The sequence below is a fragment of the Solanum verrucosum genome, unplaced genomic scaffold (genome assembly GCF_900185275.1).
Source record: "Solanum verrucosum unplaced genomic scaffold, falcon-dt-bn FXZP01001106.1, whole genome shotgun sequence".
In the NCBI taxonomy this organism is placed as follows: Eukaryota; Viridiplantae; Streptophyta; class Magnoliopsida; order Solanales; family Solanaceae; genus Solanum; species Solanum verrucosum.
The window spans coordinates 57,082-74,618 of NW_026019643.1; the positions used below are offsets into that span (position 1 = coordinate 57,082).

Here is a 17,537-nt window from a genome sequence, read left to right on the forward strand (position 1 = left end):
CAAGCTTAAGGTTAAGTCTTGGTTCCTCCAAATAAATTAATATAATGACATTCATATAATATAGTACACATAATATTTAATTATCTATACCAACATATGAATACTTGAGTCATAATGTGATAACCATAAGAAAATTCCATACCTAAAACCAAAGACATAACCCGCAACTTCAACACTAAAATAACGCCTAAAGCCTTGACCGAATTTCCAAATTCATTTTACAATTCTAATTAACTCTTAATTGATCACCAGAAAATCATTAATTAGTCATTAACTTCTTTAATTTCTTATTGGTCATAATGTTTCAATTTTTCAAATTGGCAATCACGGGTACCGAGAGGAATTTTTAGTTCGCCTCTTTCCAATTAACATTATAATAATCTAATTCTAACCATAACATTAAAATAATATAAATTCCCTACCCCAACCATTAACTATCCACCATTGTCCTAAATTTGGCTCTCAATGTCACTCACCAGGTAAGTAATAATCCTAACAATAACGACGTTACAGTGCAGCAACCGACCTTGGCAATAATATTATCACTATATCCATGCAATTCATCAACATTGGCAAGGAATAAAGTTCAATTGAAAATTTGCTTACCTGATGCCGCATAAAGAAATTTTCCACGTTGTTCGTCCACAGGTGAGTTTCTCTCGTCTCAAACCCTTTTTTTTCTACAGAATATTTACTCCCTAATTATTATATAAGTTCAACCATAAAAGTGTTAAAAGTGACCCACTATTTATTTTACTGTTCTTTTCTTTAACCACCAACTAATAAATTGTTAAAACTACCCCACTAATTTCATAATTATAATTACGAATAGTCAAAAATACCCATTTAGAATCTACCGAAAAGTATTTTATGAAATCAAAAGCTCTAGTACTCAAAACGACCAAACAGGTCGTTACAATGGAATGTTAGTGTTCCTCCTCTATATTTAGAAGAAACAATAACTCTATGTGGGAAGATGAGAAAAAGAGTACTCTATTAAGAAAACTGGATTTCGCTGCGAACTTCTCGTAATTAATTTTCTTGTAGCTAACAGAAATCGATCATTGAATAGCAGTAGCCATAGATTTTGTTGTTTACCTATAAAATTTATCCGTCACTAAATCCTATTATTTTTAGTCCAAACATCATTGTAGCTAATTAAATCAAGAATCTACCTTTATTTTTTAAACTAGACAAATAACGTTGCAAGGAAAGGAATTTTGTATTGTTGCACATTAAATCTAACGTGATGAAACTTTCGATCTCAAAAAGTAAAGACAAGTTTGAGGACGGATCAGAATTGCACCAATACTATAAACATGAAGTATTATTAGTGTTCCACGTGAAAAAATAAGGATAACATTGAGTCTAAACTAAAAAATAAGACACTATTTTAAGCCTTTTCTCTATATTTTTGTGCCTATAAAATCATGTTATAAAGGGTAAAATGAAAATTTTATGACAATATCCTTTTGACTTTTCTTATTTTGCTCATGAACCAATTCCATAAAATTTTGGTATTATGGAAAAAGAATGCTCTTTAATTATGAAATATTTGTGGTAAATTTTACATTTTATTTCATCGTTATTACTTCCATATATCATTCGATATTTTCTATGTTACTACTATAATTAAGTCCTCTGATCGCTGTCGATATGATGTGAGGCTGATTTGCTAATCGTAACGAACTTAATTATGTTCCCCAAAAAAAGTGAGAAGACGTTTGACCTAGGTTAAGAAGGGATAGGGGTCACTTTTTTTTTAAAGGACTTTAGTTCTCAACAAGGCTCAAAGATCTTTGACTAGATTTGAAATGGATTGGGTAAAACATCCGTTTAAAACATAGGTGGGCAGGGGTGGACCCACATGGGTTCCAAGGTGTTCACTTGAACCCCCTCGGCAAAAAATTACACCGTATATATGATAAATTTTCGGTATTTATGTGGATATATATATTTTGAACCCCTTCAATGACAAAGAAAAACTGATAGTACAGTGGTAGGTCCCCTTAAATTAAGTTCCACGTTGAGGGTCCAAATCCCTCTATTAGCGTTTTATTTTTTTCTTTCTTAGTTTCAGTATTTTTTTTTTTATTTTTTTTTAAGTTTCAGTTCCCTTTTGCATGTTTTTTTAGTTTTTTATTTTATAAAACCCTCTAAAAGTGTGGTTTTAAACCCAAAAAAATTTAAGGGTCCGCCACTAAAACTATATACTACTACTTCCCTGAAATTTTGTTTTGTTGGCTTATTTACATGTTTATACTTTTATTTTTCGAACTCCCTAAATGAAAATCCTGGGTCCGCCACTATGGGTGGGATTAATTAGTAATTTTCTCTATTTCTGTTGACACCCAATTTTGGCCCTCCACAATATAAATTAATCATCGAGCTTCTACAATTTTTCAAATGATTTAAAATTATTAGTTTTATAAAAATTTCAAGAAAATAAAATAAATATAGTTTGCAAGTTATCTTAAATAGATTCGTCACCTGTTTATAACTTTTAAATAATATATATGCTTTATATAATTATATATATAATTAATGTATTTCTTGACTATTCAAAAATCATCTCAAAAAGACCAAGTTTTGGGCCCCTTTTCTACCTCTATCCAGCAATCAGCCGGCCCAACATTCCCACTTCTCAACCCATTTCCCTACATGCAACAATACAATAATACACTCTCACACAGCAAATACGTACATAACAATACAAAAAACCTCTTCCAGCCGCCTCAACCCACTCCAAAACAGTACCCGACCCCTGTTACTCTTCTTCTTCACGCGAACACCGAAATTCAGCGAGCAAATTGCACTGCAAACTTGGAAATCTCGCTCAACTACCCTGCAAAATCCATATCATAGCAACCCCAACGTCAAACCTTCACATCCCCTTTTCCCTCTTTTCGCGGAATTCAGCTTTTTCCCCATCACTTCCATAGTTGCCTCGAAAAGGAATGGATAGATTCAAAATTCAAACGGATTTTACCCCCTAAATCTGCCCTTTCGCCCCTCTATAAATAGCCTCCTTAGTTTTCATTCAAGCAAGGAAGGAGAAGGCAGGGGACGAGGTTTTGAGTTTGAGTTTCTTTGGCAATAGTCATTTTACACTTCAAAATTTTATATTTAGTTCTTTGGTTTTAAGTTCGGAAAAGGTCGCTGCCCAGATTTCTTCTTTGTTGTTCGTATTTGGATTTTTGTGGTGGAAGAATCGTTGTTTCTCAAGCCTGTTGCTGTCTCAGTTCGCTTCCCCTCACAAGGTAATATTTACCTCAGTCCAGGTCTCTCTTATTTTTAGCGTACCGCTTATTTGCTTTTGACTGATTGAGGTGTTCAATTATTGATATTTACAGAATATTAATGTTTACTTTTGATTGTAAATCGGTAGTGTAACTTGCCTGTTACTCGAATGTTGTTGATTAGGTTTCTTGATGATTTTGTTTTAGTTTGTTCCTGTTGAAGTTTCCTCATTTTATTGTTTGTCTCATAATGTTGCCTATGAGTATTGTTTAAAATATGGTTTGCTTGTTTTCTTAATCTGAGAGTATTGTTTTAGTTTTGAAGTTGTTAGTATAGTTTGCTTGTTTTCTCAATCCGATACGTGAGGAGGTCTTCGATTATTTCAGTTAGCACAAACCGTCTGAGTAGATTAGTGTATTGTTTTACCTCCCTTCTTATGGCGTCTGTACCTTCGCGTTCAAAACAAAATATTTTAGTCCATTTATTAGTCGTTTGCATCTATAAAATCTCGCTTATGATAATGTCAGTTTGCATATTCTTTGTTTTCGGTCATGCCGAGTTAGCTTGTGATGGGTTCGTCGAGTTAAAGTGAGTAAAGAAAAAAAAATGCCGAATAGCTATTTAGATCAAGCTACTGGAGTTTGATTTCATTTGTGTTGTTTAATTTGTTTCCTATTAACACTCCTTCTGTTCCGATAAGGTTCTGTTTGTATATTATAGCATCTTCACTCATAAATTATGCTAAAATCGGATCTTGTCATCTGCCCTCAAGTTGGATTAGATTGTCCATTGCTATTGAGTCTTTGTTTCTTTTAAATATCTCTTACCTTTAAATGTTGGAATTCATTAAAATTATCTTCCAATAATCCATTAATGCCTAAAAATAAAAACCATGTAAGTTTGCTGTAATGTAGTTGACCTTGTTGTGTTGGAATCTTCTTAGTAGTTGTTGATTTCATTCTATATTTTTTTTTTTTGGCTTTATCTATAATTCCTTTCACATTTACAGATGGTTTTTTCCAAAAAAATATCAAATGAGCTATATGAATTGACAGTTTGAATTCAATTGTATTTCATTGCATTGCCTTTTGCTGTAGATAAAGATGCTTATTTGACGCATATGATCCATATCTTAAATCCGCATATTATTTGATGAATCTGCATCTGCTCTCGTCTCTTCAAAATAATGTGTATGTTTATCTTGTTCGTGAGTAAATCATTGATTATGTATTTGTTGAAAGTTTCATCTCTTGTTCTAATTCTTTTCTTTCTCTTTGTGTGTATGTGAATCCCCTTTAAGTCCATGTTGGATTTATCTACCACACATTTCCGAGTTGAGCCATAAAGGCTCGATCATTGCTTTCCCTATCTCTCGAGTCAGTCCCACTGCAAGTAGAAAAGATGATGAACAGATTGAAGGCAGGACACAAAGCTGGAATTTGAAATTGCAAACCTCCGAACGTCCAAAATGGGTAGTATACGTGATGTATACAGCTGTATACACTAATATACAGGTTGAAAACGTAGGAATACAGGGCTAAGGTGAAATATAGGTGTTCGGAAGCAGGAGATACACGAAAAAAGCTGATATACATGCTCATATACACTGATATACATCAGCTGTATACCAAAAACGGGTTTTGGTTAAACCCCAAAAAATACCAACGGAATTGGCCCACAAGGGGGCCCGAATTCAATTTCTCCCTTACTCTTTAATTATTTAATTGTGATTATTTATTGTTTGTTGTTTAACTCTAACTTTATAATTGTAAATTAACTTAGTTGAATTCCCCAAAAGACGAACTATTTCTCTGTGTTGTTGTATTTCTAACAAATCTCATTTTATTAACTCTTGTATTTTCATTTATAATCTTTAGTCAAAACTTTATATTTTTTTTATTTTTATTAGTTTAAAATAGTTTTTTCATAAACCAAAAAAAAAATGACTCAAATAAAAATCAACTAATTTAGTTTCATTAAAATTCTAATTACTTGTCTCTAATTCAAAAATTTCAATTAAGGTCCTATTTTCTTAAAAAATAAAAATTGCTCTTTATTTAATTGCTTCTCAAAGTTAATCTAGCAGTGTAAATTATTATTATAAATACTTACTTAGTCATTTCTCAAAATGTTAGTCAAAACTTTTATTCTTCAATTAATTTAAAATGATTTTCACGCTTTAATGTATTAAATTGGTTTAAGTTATTTTAAAATGAATTAAATAAATTCTAATTAATCTAGTTTTATTAATATTCTAATCACTTATATTTCAAGTCAAATGTTTCAATTTTGGGTCCCTTTCTCTAACAAAACAAAATAAAAAAATAAAAAATGCGTCATTCATTTAATTATTTTCTCAAAGTTAATCAAAAATTGTAAGTTATTATTTTTATGTTAAATCATTATTTTTCTAAAAATAGTCAAATATATTTTAGTCAAGTCGCAGGTCAACCGCATGTTAGCGGGCACTTCGAATGCTTAAACCCTTCTCGAAGTGTAAATTGAACTCCGAACCCCCTTTGGCATTTTCAAATGATTTTTTCTGTTTAAATCTTTGAAAATTATAAGTTTTCTTAATTTCTTTAAAAAATTAAGTGGCGGCTTGTCACGCCCCGAGCCTACACCCTGGACGGGACCGGCACCCGGAGACCATTTCTGGCCCCAAGCGAACCCTTGGCCTGACTTTCTTAACTCAGTGGAAACCTAACCCAACAGAATAACTCAATGCTAATGCAAGGTTAGAAAACAACTTAACTTATAAAATATGGCCATAAAGGCAACTCGAATCTCAAAATAGAATATTTACATATATATATATATAGATGAGAGACTCAAAACTAACTGACTGACTGTCTGTCTATGAAGCCTCTAAAATACTGAGATGGATGTTGGGACAGACCCCGCAACATCCTAATAAAACAAAAAAACTAAGAACACAAAATAATTGAGTCCTCCGGAATGCAAGGAGGCTCACCACTGACTCTGGAGTGCTCAACTGGATCAACGACGTGCAGGATGCTGATCCGGGGTACCTGAATCTGCATCATCAAACGATGCAGGCCAACTAGCATCAGTACATGGAATGTACGAGTATGCGAGCTGGAAAACTAAGCAACAAAGGCTAGAAGGAAATCTGGAAGAAACTGAATAGCTTACCTGGCTCAACTCAACTCAACCTGACTAACTTCCTTCAATATAAGGCAATTTAAAACAAGTGTGATATAAAGAAAGACTGTTTAAAACATGCTATAAACTCTGTGTGTATACAAGGATACAATAAGCCTGAAATGTATATAGAAATACAATGAACTGATGTATATAAAAATACAATAATCTCTGTGTATGAAAATACAATAACTGTTGTGGGAGTTTCTCTAACCGACAACCATCACATAAGAGCTATAGTGATGATACAACGATCGACCTCACGCTGCCAGAGCATCTTATACCCGGCCAAAGGTATAAGACCTGAACTGCCTAATGGATCCACTAGTCTAATCTGAAAAGGATTCATCTAAAAAGTATGATCCTTTTCTACCCATGGTGGCTAACATGGTTCTATGGGGGCTGTGGGTTCTTTGAACGCTCCCCGAATTCGGTGCTCGATACTGCTCCAAAAAATGTACTGGCTCTTATGTTTTTAAAACATATTTCTTCCTGCTGATATGAGATAATTACTCAAAAACTAGCCCGAAGGCACTTTTGGAAATCTCAGTTTCCAACCTTGTTTAAATGTAAAAACATTTCTTTAAAACTTCTTTGGGAATACATAGTTCCCTAATGACTTTGAGAAAAGAACTCAACTTTAAACTCTTTACTTTACTTGAACTCTTGGCTTGATGTGAAACTCTTAACTTAACATGAAACTCTTAACTTTTGACTTGACTTGAAACTCAATACTTAACTTGGAACTTGAGCCTAAGAATGAAGTTAAAACGTTCAATGAAGACTCTTGGAAAACCTTAAAGACTTGCTTTGACTTACTTACTTCTAAGCTTGACTTCACTTGACTTGGAAACTAACTTCACTTGACTTGTAGCTTTACTTGACTTTTAGAAGTACCTTGGAGTGTTGGAAACAACTAGGAAACATAGGTATAATACCTAGGAACATGTATGAAAAAAATGGTGAATGAAAGGGAAGGATTGGTGTCCTTGGCACTAGGAGAGGTGCGACAGCCCAGCCCCTTTTTCCCCAAAAATCCGACTTTTTCCCCTTGTTTCTTTCCAATTCTAAACCCTCTCAACCTCAAGGTTTCAGCAGCAACACTTAGAATCATAAAGACCCTTATTATACAATAGATTCAACTCAAAAATCACAGCCAGAAATCTGTACTAAACCAGCAAGAACTTCAACACAACACCACTACAACTTCAACAACCAATAAATCTTCTCTTGGAATTAAAAACGAGTTGGTGTGTGGGGGTATGAACCAACCAACACTAAGGATCATCAATCTCTCAACATACAATAGATCACAACTCAAATACACAGCCCAATCCTGTCCCACAACCAACAATAATTTCAACAACACAACTAACAACATCAACAACAACTAACAACTTCAACAACAAATCCAATCTTTTCTCAAACCATAAACATGAGCTTGGTGAGTGGGGGAAAGGATCAACCCACACAAAGAACTCACATACCTTGATAGGGATCACCCCCGACGAAAATCCACAATGATCTTGACGAATCTTGTTGATCTCCTCTTTCTTCTCTTCTTCTTCTCCTTCTTCTCTTCTTCTTCTCTTCTTCACTCTCAAGAACCCTAACTCTTTCTCTTTCAAAATGGGACAAAATGATCCAAAGATCAGCCTAATACAACAATATAACCTCAAAAGAAATGATTTGTGAAAAGACTAAAATGCCCTTAAATTTCCGGACGGATTCCTTGCCAACTGCCCCAACTTTCAAAGGGCATAACTCGCTCATACGAACTCGGAATCGAGAAAACTCAGTGGCGTTGGAAAGATCATCCCACAAGCTTCGAAACCATAACTGGAACTACTCCTAACTCATCCTGAGCTAGGAGTTACGACTGCTCAAAGTTGGCCAAAAACTCACTGATTTCCACACTTGGCCAAATTTCCAGATTTTTGAACTTAGCCAAATTTTCCAGATTCTGGACTGCCAAATTTCCAGATTTTAAATTTTTCCAAAAATGACTATTTCCAAATTTCAAGCTTCTTCAAAGCCACTTCAAATTGTCGGATGTTACACGGCTCTTTTCTAAGTATTCTTTTCCAATTGTTTTATACTTAGAATATTTCAAAAAGAAAAAGTGATTTTTCTAGAGATAGTCAAATTACGGCACAACAATTTCTTTAGTGGTAGCATTGATAGTATATATTTCTTTTTTAATATGTCTCAAAAAGAGTATTGTTTTCTATATTAGTAAGTTTTTCAGTTTCAATATTCTATATGACAAGTTTAAGATCATAAGATTTAATTGGATGACACACATCTTTAATCTAAAATCCACAATATTCAAAAGTCTAATTTTGTTTCTTAAGCTCCGTGCACAGTCAACTAACGAGTAATGAGTAACATTTTTCTCTGTAACTAATTTGATTGGCCATGGAGTTAAGGAAAAACTGAAGATTCTTAAAACTTGTGGTCTTAAATATGCTATAATATTTGTGTGACTATAATACGATGAGACGGTTGAATTATATTATTTGTGACATATATATACATGCTTCCTAATTTGTGCTAGTTTTGATTATAAAATGTCATAGGCTGGACTCTGGAGGAAAATGGTATGATGTAGAATCATGACGAAGGGATGGAGATGTTTCCTTGTCTTCAAATGTGAATCTTCCTGCTGCTACAATTTCAGTTTCTGATTCCATCAAACTCTTTGCAAGCAAAAAATCTTACTCAAAATGACATGGTTTATCTTCTAGGTAATTTCACATTTTCACAATCCTTCATTTTATTGGGACGATGTCCAGTAGCATGTGTGCACCTCGACTATTTTATCATGTACATATTTTATCCCACCACGGTGAATATACAATCAAAGAAATTACCTAACACATTTTTTTTTTACTTTTAGTAAGATTTGAACAACGGTCGATCTATGGTCCACATCTCATTATATTGCCCATTAGGACATACCTTTGGATGCTATCTTATTCTAGATTTTCTTTTTATGACAATAGTACTCAAACTAGCTTGCGTGCACCTAGAGTTTTAAGCCATAATCTTCTTTGCTTAGTGCATTTTAGATAAATAAATTATACATATTAAATAAACTGTTAAATACAACTACAAAGTTTGAGCCATATTTATATATTATATTCTGTTGAATCCATAACTCTGTTTGATGACTCTACTCTATGATACATGTTACCTCGTAAGTCGTAACCACTAATCAACATGATCATTGAATAACTTTGATCACCAAAACTTAGACAGATTGAAAGAAATCACCTACTGAAATTTGAACTCTGACAATTTGCTCACTCTTCAAAGATAGAATATACAACTTCAATAATACTGGTGGTCCTGATCCAAGCATGAGCCAATGGCTATTGGCTGAATTAAAGGATAAATGTCCTAGAATTTCATTAATATTTGACTGTTGACATCCAATTTTGACCCTCCACAATATAAATTAATCATTTTTGAGCTTCTGTAATTTCAAACGATTTGAAATAATCGATTTTATAAAAAAAATGCAAAACATGTTTCAAGATATTTTTAAGATTTTTACTCACTTCTATAATATTTTAAATAATAAATATGTTTCTTATTGTTACGAATGTAACTAATATATTTTGAAAATATTTCATTTATTTTTAACGTTAAACACTTTACTAATTTAATTTAGTTTGAATTATAGGTATGTTTTCGAATTAATTAGTTTGATGAATGAATGACGTTAAAATGAATCACGATAAAAAGTTAATAAGAAATGCATTAAATGAATGAATCACGTTAAAATAAGTGTTTTTATTGAGGGGCTAATAAGAAATTCTTTGTTCGGTCACTTTCCTATTTGGTGTACCACTTGTTTTTTTTGTTGTTATCTTTTAATTTATTGTCTTTTGTTTTATTTTGGGTTATTGCTATTTCTAGATAGAATACTTTTTAAATATAATCATTGTTATTTCTAACTCTTAGTCATTATTTTTTAAAATTAATTTCTTCATTGTTTTAAATTTTCAATCACTTTATCAACGATGATCAACTATAGACTAGTATATCATAAATTGATGTGTGTCTATTGTCAATAAATACGTTTTCCACTCAATTAAATCATTTGTTAGTATGAAGAGGTTGGGTTTATTTGCTATAAAGTCATCCTCGAAACTTGATTTAGGAGTAGTTTGGTAAAGTATATCAGAAAATAATAGGTATGTTTGAATTAAACACTTTACTAATTTAATTTAGTTTGAATTATAGGTATGTTTTTGAATTAATTAGTTTATAATTAAGTTAATTATTTTTAGTTTCGTTAAAATTAAGAAGCTCATTAATTAATTTATATTAATTCGTCTTATTTAGCTTTTTAGTCGAATCACCAATTAAGCTCAAAGTGACTAAATTCTTAAATCCAATCGAACTTAATTGCAATCTATATGGCCAAATCCTCAATTCAAAACCTAGCCATTTTTTATTTCAATTTTAACCATTTATTTCCCCACCTAAACCCATTTGAGACCAATTTTGGGCTTCCCTTTAAATTTCCAGCAACTCTTTTCACTTTAGTGGCCCATATTTCTTTTCTAACTCTAGCCCATTATCACTCCAATACTTAACTTTACTATCCAAATTAACCTCCAGCCCACCTTTAGCTCCCGACCCGGCCCGACTCCAACTTCAACAAAAGAAGCTGCCCAACGTTAATAATTCCAGAAGCGTACATCAACAATAATACAGCAGCAACGCAACTCACAGCAGCAGCACACGCAACACCCATACGCGGCTTCTTCTCCCTCACAAGTCAAAATAGACGGAAAGTTGTCATCGTCTTCACCGATGGAACAGCAGGAGCAGACCTGCAGTTGCGTCCTGCAGCAGCCGCCTGTCAAGCCATCCATCCCCTTTTGTCGTGCGGATTTTGGGGGATTTCGGTTGAAATCTTGTGCAAGCAACAACTTTCCCATCCTTGGAGAAAAAAATTTAAAATTGGTAATTGAACTCGAATCTCGATTCTACCCTTTCCCCCCAATTCCCTTTCTATAAATGCCCTCTCCTTGTTCTTGGTTGGGGGGGATTTTTAAAAAAAAAGAGAGATTTTGGGTTTGAAAATTTGTTAGAGAACAATCATTCTTATACTTAAGAAATATCATACGTTTTCTCTAATCCTAAGTTGTGAGCAAATCTTTGCGCGAGTCCGATTTGCACTCCGTAGTTAGCTGCTCGAGATTCAAATTTTGTGGTGTTGGAAGAAGTTTGTTGCTGCCCTGCTCGCTCTTGTCTCAGTTCGCTGCCCCTAAAAGGTAATACTCATTTCGCTTCGAGTAGCTTTTGTTCTTAATGCATTGACGTTTGATTCTCAATCGTCTAAGTTGTTAGGATGCCAGTATTTCGGGAGTATTTTGACTTATTGTAGATTGACAGTTAATAATTTATTTTTTTTTAATTTCTTTTGGTTCAAAGTTTGGTTGATCCCATTTTAATGTCGATATGATTTTTTCATATTACTGCCTTCTTATCCCATTGTATAACCTTCTCTTGTTGTCTATGGTTTGCGGTTCCGTTTAAAATTTTAAATTTTAGTCGCTATAAGTAGTATGCTTCATGTTGTGGGCTGATTTTTATTTTTGCACCTCCACTAGTGTAAATAATGTGAAAGGAATAGTTTACTGCCTCATTTATATGTTTATTTTCTTTTTGTTGTTGTGCCTACCGGTTGAGTATATTTTGGTCTGATTTTGGGTTGTTTGAAACATGCCTCTTCGATATTGGAATCCAATGAAGGTTCTCAGTTTTGTATAGTTAAGCGTAGATTGTGTATATGTTGCCTATTGTTATCTACCTTTTTTTTAGAGTTCAAATATTGATGTGTGTTAAGCCATTGAGTCCCCAAGATTGAGTGTAGGCTATGTGGAAAATAGTTTAGAATACAGATTGTGATTTGTAGCCATGATTCATTGAATGCGTATTGCCTTCAAATTTCTTTGAGATGTAAAAATTATAGTGGCCCAAATTAACTTCTCGGTCTCTCATGCCAGTACGTGTATTTATCTATGGCTTGCATTAATAAACTTTTCATAGAAAATGCTTTAAACTTCAAGTGTATATGTCGTTCATGTAGCCATTTAAGGTTCAATGTGCGTTTGTCAAGCCTCTTTGGTCTTTGGAATCAGATTTTTATATTATTACATGATTAACTTAGCTAAGTTATGTATTAATATGTTGTGATAGTTTGGATTCTGTCACAATAATTGCTGTTAAGAATGTGTCGAAATATTTATGGATTTATGATTGAATTCTTTACTTGAGTTATTGCCTTTCCAATGATTAATTTTCACAAATACAATTCTTAGTAAGTCTGACCATATAGTCTTAGTGTAACTTTGTCGGTACTTCATTTATTTTTATTTTTTTTTAATTATGCTCATAACTATTGAACCTAGTTACAACAATAATTTTATTATGTCAGGTTTATAATCTGGGATTCATTATTTTGCCTCCATATGTTTGCAATTTTATTTTTTTTCTAAAAAATATTGAATTGTTGTGACCCTCCTCCTTATCCTAATCCTTGCCATCTTTATCTTTTCTTTTTGCATATATTCCTTTGATCGAGTTGCTTGGACTCCCGTTTTGCGAGTTGGGTTGAAATCCAACACTTCTTTTGTTTATTGAGTCGGCCTTTATAAAGTTTGGAAGATGAAATAGAGCTCCTAGAAGCCAAAAACGCAGGTGGAAAAAAGGCAAATATACAACGATATACAGGTCAAAAAATGAAAATACAGGGCTAAGACAAAATGCAGCTGTTCGGAAGCAAGAAATACATGAAAAGAGCTAGTATATACGCTCATATACACTGATATACATCCAGTGTATACGCAAAACGGGAATGAGATTGGAGCTTAAAATATAGCGAAATTGGCCCAAGAAGGGGCCCAATTTCATTATCTCGTTTACTCTTTTAATTGTTTGATTATGTGTTGACTAATCTTATCTAACTTTAACTTTATAATTTTTAATTAACTTAATTAGATCCCCAAAAGACGAGCTATTTCTTTGTGTGGTTTTGTTTCTAACAAAGTCTCATTTTATCAATTTTTGTATTGTCATTTATAATCTTTAGTCAAAACTTTCTTTTTTCTTTTATTAGTTTAAAATAGTTTTTTTTTTAGTCATAAACCAAAAATGACTCAAATAAAAACCAACTCATTTTGTTTCGTTAAAATTCTAAGTTACCTGTCTCTAATATTTTAAATAGGGTCCCATTTTCTTAAAAAATAAAAATTGCTCTTTGTTTAACTATTTTCTCAAAGTTAATCTAATAGTGTAAATTATTATTATAACTACTTACTTAGTCATTTTCTCAAAAAAGGTTAGTCAATTAATTAAAAAATGATTTTCATGTTTTAATTTATCAAATTGATTAAAATAAAAATAAAAATGAATTAAATAAATTCTAATTAATCTTGTTTTATTAATATTCTAATCACTTGTATTTCGAGTCAATTGTTCCATTTTGAATCCTTTTCTCTAAAAAATCAATATAAAATGTGTCATTTTGTTTAACTATTTTTCCTCAAAGTCAACCAAATAGTGTAAATTATTATATATTTTTATGTTAAATTATTTTTTCTAAAAATAGTCAAATACATTTTAAGTCAAGTCGCAGGTCAACCGCATGTTAGCGGGCACTTCGAATGCTTAAACCCTTCTCGAAGTGTAAATTGAACCCCGAACCCTCTTTGGAATTTTCAAATGATTTTTTCTGTTTAAATCTTTGAAAATTATAAGTTTTCTTAATTTCTTTAAAAAATTAAGTGGCGACTTTTTCTAAGTATTTTTCTTAAAATGTTTTATACTTAGAACATTTCAAAAAAGTAATTTTTCTAAAGATAGGACAATTACGACACAACATTGACAACACTTATCCTCTTGATGTGAAGACTCCATCTTTGGTAGATAACTCATATTTTCAAGAAATTAAAAAGGGAAATGGGGTTCTTCAAATTGATCAACAAATAGCATTGGATGAATTGACAAAGAATATTGTGGATGATATAAATCAATCAATATATGTAAAAGTTATGATTAAAGAAGAGATTTTGAATTGTAAAATTCAAATTTGTCATGTAAATTGGGACAAAGAGAGTAATTTAATACAACTAGCTAGAATAATTTAAGGACAAGCACTACACAAACAAAAAAGAAGAGAATTTGCTATGCCATTTTGTTGCAAATCTATTGCAAAATCGTATCTAGCTAATAATATTTGTTGATAATTCGTTGTCAATCCATCGTTTACAATCAAAAGGATGAGAGATCAGCCTTGATCTTCTGAATGGTTGCAACATCAGTCTTGAATGACTTATCCCGATCGAATCTGATCATCCATTGTACCGATAATGCTCTAGTCCTTTTTGAAACACAAACATGTCACCAATTTGTAGAGTTTGAGTATATATATAGAGCTTCTTATTAGTGTCCACTAAGCCAACCTCGAGGCTTCCTTCGATCATGAATAATAGCTCAATTTTGCCTTGCTAGCTTTTGTTACTTTGAAGTTTGCATATAAAGACCATTTTGACATTCTCAATTAAACTTTGACCGATATGATGTCATGTCAAAAAATTTCAAAATGATATATTTTCTTCTGTTTGATGTATTATTTATATAGTTATAGTACACAACTTTTTTTATGAAGTACTTAAAAAATTATAAATAAAGAAATTAACATATGTCTCACAACTCTATGATTGAAAAATGAAAAATTGGAACTATGAAAGAAACAACATTGTTTGAACATCTTCAGAAACATTCATTTGAATACAAAATGAAACAACATGATTGCTAACATGAGACATGTAAGCTGCTAAAATGAGAAATGTAAGCACACACACTAACTTTTGATGATAGAAATATCCTAAACCATATCTCTCAACATACTGGCAACTTTGCAAGCAACATTTCCCAGCTATGGTCTAGAAAACGAAAATAAGCATGTCTCCATGATCTCTTGAAAAGCAATGAACCACAAACACCCCAAAAGCTTAGTGCAAATCCTATAGCCATTGAAATGTAAAACCAATCCACTTCATCTTTGTCACTCTCATCATCTTCATACTTGTGATTTGGAACATTACCATCTGAACTACAGTTCACCAAGAGTGGAAGTCCGCAGAGTTTGTTTCCTTGAAAACTCGTGGGCTCAAAGCTTTGAAGTTGAGTGCTCAATGGTATCATACCTGACAAATTGTTATCAGATAGATTCAAGTAGCTCAAAGTGGTCAAACTCGAAAATTTTTGTGGGATTTGACCATAAAGTTGATTTTCTGAAAGATCAACAGATTCGAGGACTTTCATATCACCAATGTCATTTGGAATCCTACCAATTAGGTTATTTTTGGAAAGATTAAATGATCTTAATCCTGCAAGACGTGTTACACTTATAGGAATATCTCCAGAAAGATTATTGCTAGACATATCCAAACTTGTAAACAACACCAAAATTGTATCATACTGATACATGTTGCCTTTAGTCATCACCATTGCACTCTCTATCAAAGTTCCATAACGAGAGGAATAATTTAACTCAAAATCATCTTCCAGTACTTTCTTTTTTACTTTGACCATCGCACTCAAATTGCCAATACACCTTGGTATGATTCCAATAAATGTATTGTTTGCAAGGTCTAAGATCTGAAGATCTTTGAGGTGACATAGTTCATGAGGCAATTCACCATCGAATTTATTGGACCGAAGGATAAGAACTATCAAGGTTGGAAACCTCATTCCCAACCAAGATGGTAATTTTCCAAAAAAGTCATTCTCAGCTATATCTATTTTATGCAGTTTTGTGAAGTTTTCCAAGGATGAAGGAAACGGACCATTAAGTCTATTTCTTCGTAAGTCTAAGGATTGCAAATTACTTAAAATCGCCATAGATCTTGGTAAGCTTCCAATCAAATTGTTGTCCCTCAAGATTAAAACTTTTAACTCGGGCCAATTCATCCAACAATCAGGAATTTCTTCTGATAAATCATTTCCCCCAAGGTTTAAGATTCTCAATTTGTAAAATCCATTCTTTGCTTCACACAAAAAGTTAGATAAACCTTTGGAAAAAGAATTGTTTGAGAGATCTAGCTCTCTTACATTGGTTGAAATCAATGGTATTGGTCCACTAAAATTGTTGGAAGCCAAGTACATTAATTGCCAAGAATCACTTTGCTCATGATCTGTCGAGATGATTGGAACCTCACCAACAAATTGGTTGTGAGAAATATTGAGTAATCGAATTTGAGAAGACAATTTCCAAAACCAAGTTGGAACCTCACCTTGTATTCCACCATCTGATATGTCGACATTCAATATCTTCTTTTGAGTTCTGAGCCACATGGGAAACAAAGGGCCTATATTCCAGCCGCCTATCACAATGTTTGTAGCTTGAAAAGGTGGAATCCAATTCTGACTCACTTTTAAAGTCAGATTATTTCTAGATGCATAAAAGTATTGTAAATGTGTTAATTTAGAGAAATGACTTTCTGTTACAACACCTTCCAACCTATTGTTATAGATGGAAAAGCCTTCTAGCATTGAAAGATGGCCAACACTTTCCGGAAGAGCTCCTGTGAGTTTATTATTGTCTAGACTCAACACAGTTAAAGAAGAACTATTTCCAAATTCTATGGAAAGGAAATTACTCCTAAAATTGAATAATTCAGATATATCTCCCTCAAATAGATTTACTGAGAGTTCAAGCAATCCTAATTTCCCTAACTTTCCAATTACATTTGGTAACTTTCCGGAAAGCATATTATCAAAAAAGTCAATACTAATTATTGAGCTCAAATTTGAAATCAGACTTGAAACTGTTCCCTCAAGACGATTTGATCCAAGGAAAAGTGTTTCTAGATCTTTGCATTGATAGAGCCAATTTGGTATAGTGGAGTTAAGGTTATTGCTAGAAAGATCAAGATGTTTAAGTTTTGTTATGTTTCCACTCTTACTCTGTATCGCACCTTCAATGCCACCATAACGGAGCTCAAGACTCGAAAGACTACATTTGTATAGGCGAAGATAAACAAGAGAAGGAAGCATGTTAATAACCTGTAGCCATTCATTAGCTTTGCTAAGATCCACATTATACA

General features: G+C 32.7%; 1 pseudogene; it reads left to right on the forward strand.

The window, feature by feature from the left end:
• The first annotated feature begins 3,760 nt into the window (after positions 1–3,760).
• Positions 3,761–17,537, forward strand: part of LOC125827949 (peroxidase 60-like) — a 50,190-nt pseudogene continuing 36,413 nt past the window's right edge.